Below are 13,751 nucleotides of genomic sequence, written 5' to 3' on the forward strand. Positions count from 1 at the left end.
AACTATACTTCAATAAAATAAATTTTTAAAAATACATAGCTACTAAAAGTTACAAACTTTCGGTTGTATGACTAGTAAGTTCTGGGAACCAGTGTACAGCACAGTGATTATAGTTAATAATACCGTATTATATACCTAAAGTTGCTAAGAGAGTAGATCTTAAATGTACACACCACCACAAAAAGAAATTGGTAATTATGTGACATGATGGGGGTGTTAGCTATGGTGGTAATCATTTTCAATATATAAATGTATCAAGTAAACACGTTCATCTTAAATGTATACAATATCATATATCAATTATATCTCAGTAAAGCTGGAAAAACAACAGCAACAACAACAAAACCCTTAATCTCTGGGAAAGCAACAAGCAAGTAACTGTGAACTGTTTGTCATACCAGCAGGAAAACTTAGGCTTTATTTAGTCTTCCTCTCCTAAGAAGGCAAAAGTAGGTAAACTTAGACCCACCCAGCAATTAATGTTCCAGTATTTTACCCTATTTGAAACGACTATCCAGATAATCAATGAATTCTCTTCATTTAACTTAGTTTAGTTGCAAGTTACCAAAATCTGGAGAGACTGTTTTACACAGACATTCCCAAAACATAATTGTTTCTAAACAGCTTTTAAAGGGCTACTTTTTTTCCCTTCACTCTTAAAGATCACATATGGTTAAAGTTCCTGAGAGCCCAAGTAGATCATTTACATCTCAAAAACACAAGAACAGAAATACCAATTCCTTCTAGAAAGCTAACTTCCTCTAATGGCATATGCAAAAACCAGTTTTAGAATGTCAAAAGATTCCCATCTTGGCCAGTTTCAGGGATTTTTTTTCCAGTTTCTAAATAAGCCAATTCAGTTGAAAGAAATAACAGTAATAAACAATAATACATATCAATATCATTCACTCACATTCACATGCCTCACTTTCAGTGGAACAGGAATCAGCTTTCAAGTTCACCTTCACCTCTCTTGGTAGCTCAGCCTCTGTGGCCTTTCTTAATACAAAATGCAACTGCCGGCCCTCAGCTGCGGCCAGCGCCTTATTGTCTCTAACTTCTTTTTTCCCCACCAGAATGGCCGCTAATATCTCCGCAACAGCCTTGCGGGTGTCTGTGAGTTCTCAGTACTCTCTTGGCGGCCCCCATTCATCAAGGACGGTCACCAGAGGGCCCCACATACTAGTGGGCAGCCACCCCGGGATCACACCTGCAACTTTCGGGCACCACGTGCTAGTGGACGGCCCCTGAAACCTCCCATCCCCCATCCTTATTTCCGGACATCTCAGTGTTCATGGGGAGTTTCCTGGGTCAGCTGGCTGCTCCTCCAATTGTTGGGCTGCACCGCACAGGCCTACAATGCCTTGCCCAGCCTCAGGACCAAAGAATAAGCCCAGAGGCAGGGACAGAAACAGAGTGACAGAGACATCAATGATTTACCTGACAAGGGGATCTCGCATGTCTGAAGCAAGGTCCTGGGGCAACACCCCACCGTGTGAGGCAGGAGAACGTGGTGGCAGTCTTCGCTCCCAGAGGCAGGGGGAGGTTACCCATCACAGGGGGAATTGACATCAGGTGGGCTCGTAGGTTACCAGGGAAACAAGCAGAGGGATACACCCCTCACCTTCCCTCTGAGAAGCATAGTGGAGAGTTCTAAGTAAAGCTAGAAATCAGTAGCTGGGGCCTGGGGCAAGTTCGTAGGAAGGTCAGTCATGTGAGTCGGGTGTAGGTGAAGCAGGCACTTGGTGGAGCAGGGGATGTACAGAGAGCCAGAGAACAGCTATCTTGGGAGTTCCCTGGAGGTCCAGTGTAATGGTTACACTGCGTGGCCCCAGGTTCAATCCCTGGTCTGGGAACTGAGATCCTGCAAGCCCCTCGGTGTGGCCAAAAAAACAAACAACAGCCATCATGAGTGGCTTCTCTATACAAGCAGCTACAACATTCTTTAAGTGGTACTTTACCGCTGATATAAATCTTATGAATGCCTAGACACAATTAGGATGTATTTATATTATCGATTAGAAACATTTCCCTTTTCATTGAGAATTATTTTTTTATAAAATTGTGGGTTACGTTTTTCACTAACATAGACGTATTATTAGTTTTTATTAAGAAAATTTTCTATAAAGTAGATAGTCTATCATTTTCTAATGTTTTACTTATGAACTCCCCAAGTTTTAAAACAAACATTTTATCCATTTTTGTAAGGTATACAATAAAAAAGTAAATTTAATAATTTATATATATTATTTTGCACATCAGCAAAGAACACAATACAATATTCATTTAAAGTAATAATTTTAATATTTAAAAATATTTAAAATTTTAATATTTGGTCATTTTTTAAATATATAAGCATAAATTTAGACTCCTTCCTATTGGAAAGAGTAAAAAACAAAGGTGCTTAATTTCCTTGAATTAATTATGTAAGACAAAGCCTACTATGCCAAAAATAATATTTAAAATGAAATAGGCTTTATTTGGGACTGAATATATGTTTTAAAATATATTAATGTATAACTAAATGTTATACATCAAAAAGAGCAAAAAATGACTTTGCAGTTTTAACATAGTCTTCAAAAACTCAATTGATTTGTTAATTTTTTTTTTTTAATTGACAAAGCTAAAGCAGTGTTTTCAGGCTATTTCTGAAGATCTTTCCAAAATAAAATAATTGCCTTGGGGGTGTAGTAGTTTATAGTAATTTTACAACACATGGCTTACACATTATGTTTTCTCATTTTAACATAAGTTTTTGAAGTCCTTCTCTTGAAGAACTATTTGAGTGCTATAGCTCCTGGATTTGGTTAAGAATAGTTTTGTATTATAACCACCGAGGAAGCAGACCTGCCTGCTTCATAGTATAACTAAATTGATGAGATTGACTTATTACAGTGACTAACAGTATCAAAATTGAAAAGAGTAAACTTTTCCATTATGGTATAATAGATAAGAATTTTATTATTATACTTCCTTGGATTAGATTACATCATGGACAACGAAGGCATCAAAAAAATCTCTTGAACCTGTCAATTTATTGTGCACAATGTACAATCTCATAATATTTTATATGAATAACATTTAATTTGTACAAAATTATCTTTTCATTTGATAATTCTCATGAATTCCTTATATAGTAATGAACTAGTTCAGGAGTATAAAGTATATCAAAGTAACCTAAAATATTTCTGGCATCTCTCTTTTTATAAGATAAATGTGTAAATCACTGATTTTCCAGGGGCTCTTTGAGAAATCCCAAATATAATTTTAATTTTGAAAGACATCTAATGCTCATTTTGGCAACTCATAAACTAAAATTGGAATGATATAGAGAAGATTAGCATGGCCCCTGCTCAAGTATGACATGGAAATTTGTAAAGTGTTCCATATTTTTTCAGCAAATGGTGCCAGGAAAACTGAATATTCACATGCAAAAGAATGAAACTGAACTCTTACCTTAACACCATATACAAAAGATTAACTTAAAGTGAATCAAATACCTAAACATAAAAGCTAATACTGGACTTCCTGGTGGCGCAGTGGTTGAGAATCCACCTGCCAGTGCAGGTGGGGACACAGGTTCAATCCCTGGTCCAGGAAGACCCCACATGCCGCAGAGCAACTAAGCCCATGCGCCACAATTACGGAAGCCTGCGCACCACAACTACTGAAGCCTGTGCTCCTAGAGACCGTGCTCCACAACAAAAGAAGTCACCACAATGAGAAGCCCACACACCGCAACAAACAGTAGCTCTGCTCACCGCAACTAGAGAAAGCCCACATGCAGCAACAAAGACCCTACGCAGCCAAAAAAAAAAAAAAATTTGGGAGAAAACATGGGAAAAGCTTCATGCGTTTGGATTTGGCAATGATTTCTTGGATATAACACCAAAAGCACAGGCAAAAGAAGAAAAAAATGGATAAATTGGACTACATCAAAATTTAAAACGTCTGTGTATTCAAATAAGACTATCAAGAGAGTGAAAGGGAAACCCATGGAATGGGAGAAAATATTTGCAAATCATGTATCTAATTAGGGGGTAACATCTAGAATATATAAAGAACTCCTACTATTTAACAACAAAAGAAATAAACAACTAGATTTAAACATGGACAAAGGAATTGAATAGACAATTCTCCAAAGAAGATATATGAATGGCCAATAAGCACATGAAAAAAATATTCAAATCACTAATCATTAGAGAAATGCAAATCAAAACCACAATGACGTATCATTTCATAACCATTGGGATAGCTATTATCAAAAACCAGAAAATAAGTGTTGACAAGCATGTGGAGAAACTAAAACCCTTGGCATTGCTGTTGTGAATATAAAATGGTGTGGCCACTATGGAAATTGGTATAACAGTTCCTAGAAAAAAAATTAAACATAAAATTACCATTTAATCCAGCAATTCCATTTCTGGGTATGTACCCAACAGACTTAAAAGCAGGATCTTGGAGAGATATTTGTACACCCATGTTCATAGCAGTATTATTCACAATAGCCAAAAGGTGAAAGCAATCCAAGTGTCCAATGAAGGATGAGTGAATAAACAAAATGTATTATATACATACATTGGAATATTATTGAACCTTAAAAAGGAAGAAAATTCTGACACATGACACAACACAGTGAAACCTGAAGATATTCTAAGTGAGATAAACCAGTCACAGTAGGACAACAACTATATGATTCCATTAACTACTTAGGGTAGTCAAATTCATAGAGACAGAAAGTAGAATGATGGTTGCCAGGGGCTGGAGGGAAGGAGGAATGCGGAGATATTGTTTAATGGGTATGGAGTTTAAGTTGGGGAAGATGAAAAAGTTCTGGCAATGGATGGTGGTGATGGGTGCACAATAATGTGAAGTAACTTTTTGTACTTGATGCTATAGAACTGTACAGTTAAAAATGGTTAAGATGGTAATCTTTATGTTACATATATTTTACCACAATTTAAAAAAATGAAAAAGACATCCTAAAAATTTTATTATTTTGAATTAGCACCTAATCTTGAGGAAGCAAAATAAAGATTTATCAAAAAAGATTTGGGGAATTCCCTGGCTATCCAATGGTTAGGACTCCGAGCTCTCACTGCCAAGGGCCCAGGTTCCATACCTGGTTGGGGAACTAAGATTCCGCATGCAGCTCCATGTGGTCAAAAAAAAAAAAAAAAAAAAAGATTTGGTTATGTAATTAGCCAGGAGCACAATTACCTGTTAGCAGAGATGAGTAATAGGCTAACTATACATAAATCAAAGTGAAAACTATTTTGCAATAAAAATAGAAGAAGGTAACAAAATTGTAAGGAACTTTAGCTGTTCTGAAGAGACGAACTTTTTTTTTTTTTTTATAATCAAGAACATAATAAAGTCAGCACAAATTACAAGAACTTATTCTAGCGGTATACAGAATTTCTGCTAAACTTGAAGATTAGGCAGAAGGTAAAGAATAATCTTATTCTTGTTAAAAAATCAGACTAGATATTTCAAGATCGATTTATATTTCCACAGGGAGAAAACAGAATTCTGGTACTGCATTACCTTAGTCTTTGGCAGTAAAGGATATTTACATACCTTTACAGACAAACTCATCAAAATTACGCAAAACTTTTTCAAAATTTTAAAATATTTTGTCTATTTTCTTTCAGATTCAGATATTCTGAAGTACTGCAAATAAAATTCACTTACCCGAAATCTTCTACAACTTGCTATACACACTCAAGTTTTATCCTTCACTATGTTCTTTAATATTCTAGAACAAACAGAACTTTACTCTGAACAAATTTATTCTGTTTATCCTCGGAAAAAAAATGCCAGGCTACCTCTCCTGATTGTCAAAGTTTGTATTTCTCTTATTTCGTATGAGTCAATTTTTAAAAAATTGCCGAGATTTGTTATAGGACCCACAGTATGGTCTATTTGGAGAATGTTCCATGTTCATTTGAATGATCATCATAAATCTCTCCTTATCCTGGGTAATATTTCCTTGCTTTGATAGCTACATTATATGATATTAATATAGTCACTCCAAGTTATTGATTATTTTTTATATGGTATATCTTTTAAATCATTTTAACCTACTATTGCAGAGAAAGTAATGAATTGCAAAGGAGCATGAAGACATTCAGGGGTTGATGGAAATATTCAGTATCTGGACTGGCAGTGATATCTTAAGAGTTATATATCTGTTAAAACTCACCAAATTGTATACTTGAATTGAATGCAGTTTTTGGTACAAAAATAACACCTCAACAAGGTTGATTTAAGACAGAATATAGTAACAAAAAATATCTAGAAACTCTCCAATTATTTGGAAATTAATATACTTCTAAATAAACCAGGGGTCGGGACTTCCCTGGTGGCCCAGTGGTTAAGCATCCGCCTGCCAAGGCAGGGAACATAGGTTCTAGCCCTGGTCGGGGAGGTTCCACACGCCTCAGAGCAACTAAGCCAGTGCACCACGACTACCGAGCCTGTGCTCTAGAGCCCGTGAGCCACAACTACTGAGCCCACATGCCACAACTCCTGAAGCCCGCACGCCTAGAGCCCATGCTCCGCAATGAGAAGCCACCGCAATGAGAAGCCCGCACACCACAACGAAGAGTAGCCCCCACTCACTGCAACTAGAGAAAGCCCGCGCACAGCAACAAAGACCCAACACAGCCAAAAATAAATTTAAAATAAACAAATAAATAAATAAATAAAATAATTTAACAGGGGTCAAAGAAGAAATCACAATGAAAATCTAAAATATTTTGAGTTGAATAATAATGAAAAGACTTCATATCAAAATATGCAGAATGCAACTAGAGCAATGTTTAGAGAGGAGTCTATAGTTTTCAATGCTTATATTAGACATGAAGAAATATTTAACAACTCTGATCTGCATTTCTACCTTAGGAACCTAAAACCGAAAGTTAAATCCAAAGTAAGTCAAAAGAAACAATAAAATCAGAGCAAAAATCAATGAAATTGAAAATGGCCAATAATGGAAAAAATTAACAAAAAGTTTGTTCTTTGAAAATATTAATGCAATTGATAAATCCCTAGATAGGATACACATTGTTTGTTTTCTTCTAGGACATGAGCAAATTGATCAAAGAAAATTGGTTATCTCAGTGTTCTAGATAATATCTTTTTTTTTTACCCTGAGTATTACTAAGAAAACTATGGATATTAGTCTTAGCAAACTTAGTGTTAGCAAAGAACTTAGGTAATATTTTGAAGGATGCTGTTCACCATACAAACAGTGAAGGTAGGGTAAGTATGCATGCAAAGACATCAAATTATGAACAAATAAATCATGTTCACAGTTCATGAAAAATCATCCAAAACTTAGAAATAAAGCCAAGAGTACAATATACATTTTCAATGTCATGTGCTGGATCATTATTTAATGAAAACATCTGAGGATTATTTTTCTTTAAGAAAATTAAACTGGCACGTCTACCTATATTTTACCATTCTCTTTACTATTTGATTAGAGCCCAGACAATGTAAAATTCATGTTATCTTGTAGATTTCTGTGTGGAGAAAAGTTAACTCCCAGAATTAAGTCGGGGTTTTTTTGTTTGTTTTCCTGTGAAGTAACAAGTTTTGTATCATACCTTGCAATCTTATTCTAATATTACTTTATTCAAGTGCCTTTAAATAGTTCCTCAAAATATTGTTGAATTAGCTTTACCATCTTACTTGCTAATGTTAGGAGATAATTCTCCATGGGTCTCTCACATTTCTGTGTGTCTTGTGAGCAGAGGTACTAACTGCCTTTGTTCTGAATTATCTTTTCAAGAATGTTTGTATAGCAACAGCCTTGGAAGATACAGTATTTGCTTCCAGAGAAAAGTGCAGGTTTGCTTAGAGCCTTGGAAGATAGAGATAGGTCTTCCTCCTGAGTGGGATGGGGGTCAGGCATGCTTAGTGTGTACTACCTAAGCTCAGAGTTTCTCTCCTAGAATGCAACCCATTGCAAGTGCAGGTGTCACCTGGCCTTCTTCATAGCACTGTGTGGAAATTGTATTTTGAAAAACTGGTACCAAATATGCTTGTGCTCATGCAGCTTGCTGTGCTGTAATAAATTTCTTTCTGCCTCTTACCCAGGTATCTGTGTCTTTGCTAGCATCCATGAATCCATGACAGGCAACCTTTTAGCTCGCAACTAGGGTAAAATCTCAGACTCCTCATGGTTCTTGATAGGTTCTTCATTATTTTAAAAATTGGGCAGAATATGAACTTGTGTTCATTCTATATTTGTATGAGAGCTGTGTTTCAATTATTTGAAAAATGTACTTCAACATGTTGATAGGTCATCAACTGAGATACCCTAGTGGCCTTACCTGCTGGATTCAGAAGAACAGCATTGTCCAAGAAGTGAACTTAATGTGCTGCTAAGCAGAGGCATGTTTTTCCTTGACCTGTGCAGTGATTTCCAATCAACCATGGAAACTTACCTTTGCCGACTCACTATTTCTCCAGTTTTTTCCTTTCTTTCTTTTTCCCTCCTGATTTTTGTTTTCTTTCTTGGTTCTTGGTCAAGCTAGTTAGTTGGTCTGTTTTGTCTCACTAGGTGTTTGGGCTAAGTTGCTTTTTACAGGCAAGTACAGGGACAAATGGTCTAGTAGGTTGTCTGATTGCATAGTCAGTTGAGCATCTGATGTGTACATGAATTTGATTTGTGTATGGCTAATAAATGTTTCCTGATTGATTACTACAATTTCTGATAATCTCTTGGTACAGTCTTGACATTTAGTAATCTCTGTAAGGGTGATGGAGATCTGTTCTCTGTCAGGTAAGAGACAACAGCGAATCTAGTTTGTTTTCCTTTTTGACTATTTGTGAACTCATATCAACTAAGAAAATATTTTTGTGTCCATTGGAAATGAAAAAGAACTGTGGAGTTTTGCGCTCTGTGTTTACTTTTACCCGAGGCTTAGGCTGTAGAACTAAAACTGCAAACTCTCTCTCTGGTTTTTGTGATTGAGGAAAGTCTTTAGCTCCTTTAGGGTGATTTCAAATATTTTCCTACCTCCAGAGGGTATTAATAAATTAGATTGTAAAGTCTTACAAAAGAAAAAAGCTCTGTTCTGACTGTTTTATACAAGTTAATAAATTATTACATAAATGTAATATTTCCAGAATTTCCAGGAATTAAGTAAACTAAATTTTAATATTTTATATGTTAGTCATTTAAAAACCCCATTTCTAAAGAAACTTACTTCAGAAGGATTTTAATATAAGAATCCAAATCTACATTATCAAGGTGATATCTTGGACAATTCCGACTGGATTCATAATTTTGGTTTAAAACAAGGTTTCTTCACTTTGGTGCTGTTGACATTTTAGGCCATGTAACAAGAATTTAAGATTAAACTCTTTGAAAAGACATCTCTCATTACATTTTCATTTAAACGAACTTTATTATTTTTTTAATCCTAAAAAAACTTGTGGAAACAAAGATAATTTACTGGATCCATGGAAATGATGTAGGAAATCTTAAACATTTAAATCATGAAAAATTAAACTCATACTAACTAAAATATTTTGCTAAACATTTTTACATGTTGATAAAATTAGTAAGACATTATGTTGATTTAAAAGCAACAGTTAAATTACTCTAATTTGTCTGAAGAATTGTCTATTTAAGAAGAATATCTTCCTGATTTTTCATATATAAATAAGTCTCTGTAATAATATCAAGAATTTTACCGAGGTATGCAGGTTTACACCAAGGTCATATAACCCATGGGTGTCAGAGCCCGAGTCTGAACTCAGGGATTCTGGAACCATAGTTTGTGCTTGTAACTATTATGCTATTTTGTGGTATCTGAAATAAAGATTTTTTAAAAAAAATTCTGGAAAAAAAAAAGAATTTAAAGACTGAAATTTGGCCAAAAATTCTCAGTGTTGAGTTTTTCTTTCTAGCTGGGAGCCACATGCATTACTTAAAATCACAGCTAACTTTTCTGCTGAGTTTCACTCTTGGCGATGAAAAACATACAAAAGAAGCACAAACAATCTAATATTTCCTCTGTCCCTTATTTTTTATTTTGGAAACTTTAAACTTTATATCTACACTAGATATTCTTGAATTTACACATCATTACAGAGCAATGTTCATGAACAAATTAACTCCCAAAATTCCAAAGAGAAGGGAAAAAGAAAGGGAAAGAAGAAACAAGAGGAAGCCAGCTTAAGATAGATATAAAATTATCAATAAAAGGCTGATTATCTAACCCCTGCAAGCAAGGGAAAGGGGTCAGATGAAAGAAACCCTATTTTTACAGATATACACACAAGAGAAAAAAGCATTACAGTTTAGTTAAACAATAACTAGGGCCTTTAACCATTCCATCAAAACTTAGGATTAAAAAGCTGGTACTCAGTAATCACCAAAGTAGGAAAACTTGAGGGGTGGATCTCTTAAGTTAAAAAGTAACCTCTTTCACATGTAGCTGTCCAGTTTTCCCCAAACCACTTAGACACTGTCTTTTATCCATCATATATTCTTGCCTCCTTTGTCATAGATGAATTGACCATATGTGTGTGGGTTTATTTCTGAAATCTCTATTCTATTCCATTGATCTATCTGTCTGTTTTTGTGCCAAAACCAGGCTGTTTTGATTAGTGTGGCTTTGTAGTGTATTCTGAAGTCAGGGAAATTGATACCTCTGGCTTTGTTCTTTTTCCTCAAGATTGCTTTGGTTATTTGAGGTCTTTTGTGGTTGCATTATTTGTTCTAGTATTTGTTCTAGTATTTGTGGTAGTATTATTTGTTCTAGTTCTGTGAAAAATATCCTGGGTATTGATATTTCACTTATATGTGGAATCTAAAAAATAAAACAAACAAATGAATATAATAAAACAGAAACAGACTCAAAAATACTGAGAACAAACTAGTATTTACCAGTGGGGAAAGGGGTTGCGGGGAGAGGCAAGATAGAGGAAGGAAATTAAGAGGTACAAATTACTAGGTATAAAATAAATAAGATACAAGGATGTAATAAATAAGATACAAGGATGTACATGGGGAATATAGCCAATATTTTATAACTTCAAATGGAGTATAAATTATAAAGCTGTCAAATCACTATGTTGTACATTTGAAACTAATATAATATTGTAAAACAATTATAATTCATTTTTTTTTAAAGTAACCTCTTGTTTGGACACACAAGTCAGAGAATCTCCTCCCAAGGTTTTCTTCCCATTTGCATCTCGTTCATGTCAGAAATTCCCTGAAATGGCCACAGTAACTCTAAAACCTCCTTGGTGAAATAGGCTGATGAGAGAAATATTCACACGAATGAAAGCGTGAAGGCAGCACATGTGTGCCCCAGAGTGTCAAAGAAGACCTCATGAGAACTGCAACACTTGGTGAGAATCTGGCCAATCAGCAAGTCTCACAGGCTTCAGACTTCCAGCTCCAAACAAAAGAAACAAAATTAAGTGACTATCAAAGAAACACAGGCCAGACGAAGGAACAGTTTTATTAGGTTTGGATAGGTGGCCCAAGGCAAAATTGGTCCTATAAGGATGTGGGTCTGATGAGGCATTCTGAACTTGTCAGTACTCAGGGATGGACTGAGAAAAAAACTATTGAACCTATGCTAATCCTTTCCCCTCTGAATTTTCTCTTATAGCCTCACAACAATAAGTGACAAGAACAGAAAAAGAACCCAAACATTGTGTTATAAATAACAAGCTAGGTTTCCCTCCAAATGTGAGTTTTCAAATCTGACCAGAGAGACAAAGATTCCCAGGAGGAATACTCTCATTCCCAGGACACAATATAAACTCAGTTTTCATGAGCTTCACATAAATCTATTGGGCCTGAGCACCAATGCAGGACCTATTTGACCACTGCAGTGGGAGAGGTCCCTGAACATGAGGTTCAAGAAGCCTCAAGGGTCCATGTGGCTTCAGAGCTGAGGGCCTTGGGCTGTGTCAGCCAGTGGGTTTCAATCAGATCTTCTCGTGTCTTCAGGATTGTCAGTGTCAATTCCACAAAAGAACATCAGAGAATCCTACTGATCAAGCAAAGCTAAGTTTATTAGAGTTACTGTCACAAGGGGGAGCACCCCCATGATAGTGTTCATAGTATATCAGAAGGGAGATTTCAAGAAGTAGTATTTGTAGGGTTTAAGGAGCTGGACTTACAAGGTTTAGAGCAAGTCTTTCATGGCAGTTTATTATTGTGATAGTTTTGACACAATAATTTGGGATTGGTGGAGACAGCACGGTGTTTTGATGAGTAAACTGCTGAAGGATTAGGAAGCTGTTTGCCCAAACCAGCTAGCAAGTATTGTCTCAATAGAAGAACTGTTTATCCAAATGAGCAAAGTATTTACCTGGACAAAATTGGTTTGTAGAAATTCCCTAAACAAATAGTTAAATTTACTGATTTATAGTCTTATCTCCTTGGGCCAGAGTTCTCTAGAACAAACAGTTGTGTCGTGATGGCACAGGTGGTCTGAGATCTCAGAACCTTTCTGTTCTGTGACCTCTACTATGGCTTGCCCAGTGGTATACCTGGAAAGTATCATTGCTTTCAGATGATTTCCCATGTAAAAATTAGTAAATATCTTTCAGAGGAATAATTTTCTTCTGTTTCCTCAGATATACCCTTTCTTTAGAATGGTATTATCTTTTCATTGGTCTGGAAATGTTTCTTTTTTCCATTTTCTTGCAAATGGGGTACTTAGTTGTTAACAAATTAGAGTTAAAAGAGGTTTTGCCAGGGTTTGGATCTCAGGTTCTTTCCAGCTTCCTGGATACACTGGTCTATCCTTCCTTAATCTGCTCCCATTCATAGATAGCAAAAATTCATCAAACTTCTAAAGCTAGTAACAATTTCTTCTGACTTTAATATTTTGCAGGTATTGCCATAAAAATCTAGGTTGAGAAAAATTAACAGTTTGATCTTATGACCCTTTTGTAAAGCAAACAAGTTGGACATCTTCATTCTAATATGACCAGTAAAATAAAAAATAAGATTACAGATGACCAAATCACTCTGGTCACTTTGTAATGTGACTGTTTCATTATTTGGATTAGAGCAAAAATGTTTTTGTCCATTTAATGAAGTGAAACAGCTTGAATGGGAGACTGAAATACATATTTACTGCTTTCATTTATTAAAACAAAGAATTAAAACCTAAATTGGACTCGCCAAATATTAGAAACATTTCTATAACCCATCCAAAAGAGCTTTTTAATTTGACAAGCCAGATTAAGAGGCAGACACCAACAGGCAATACAGACACATAAAGAACATGATCACATTGTGTGTCCAAGTGCTGAAAGATTTTAAAAGTCAAGAGTGCAAAAAAAAAAAAAAAAAAAACCAAAGCTATAGGGATGTCTGGAATTTAATTAGGTATCTTCTAATATGTATAATAATTAGAATCCTAGAAGATAGAAAGATGAAAAGAATGCAAGATATGGTCAAGTCCAGAGGTTTTTCAAGATAGGAAGCTGTTTAAGTATTTTAGGACACAAAGTGAAAAGCCAAATGAGATGATGAAGCAAGTGGCAACAATCTTACTGGGGGCTTCACAGTCCTTTTCGAAGACAAATGCAGGCATTTCCTGATTAATGTCAGTAAACTATTCCTGACAATCAGCAGTTATGCACAAAATTGTTAACAGAAGCCTATGTCCAATTATTTTAAATAGGAACACTTTTAATACGTTAACCATCAACTCAATGCCTCCAACCAATTTCTTAAAATACAGAAAACAATTGCA

At 35.4% G+C, this 13,751-nt stretch overlaps 1 non-coding gene across 1 annotated transcript; it reads left to right on the plus strand.

Moving 5' to 3' along the window:
• Positions 1-3,287: 3,287 nt before the first annotated feature.
• On the plus strand, positions 3,288-3,394 carry LOC131763136 (U6 spliceosomal RNA). Its single transcript, XR_009337535.1, has one exon. It is a non-coding gene; the product is annotated as a U6 spliceosomal RNA (small nuclear RNA).
• Positions 3,395-13,751: the final 10,357 nt, after the last annotated feature.

This window comes from Kogia breviceps, chromosome 9, assembly GCF_026419965.1.
Source record: "Kogia breviceps isolate mKogBre1 chromosome 9, mKogBre1 haplotype 1, whole genome shotgun sequence".
Lineage (NCBI taxonomy): Eukaryota > Metazoa > Chordata > Mammalia > Artiodactyla > Physeteridae > Kogia > Kogia breviceps.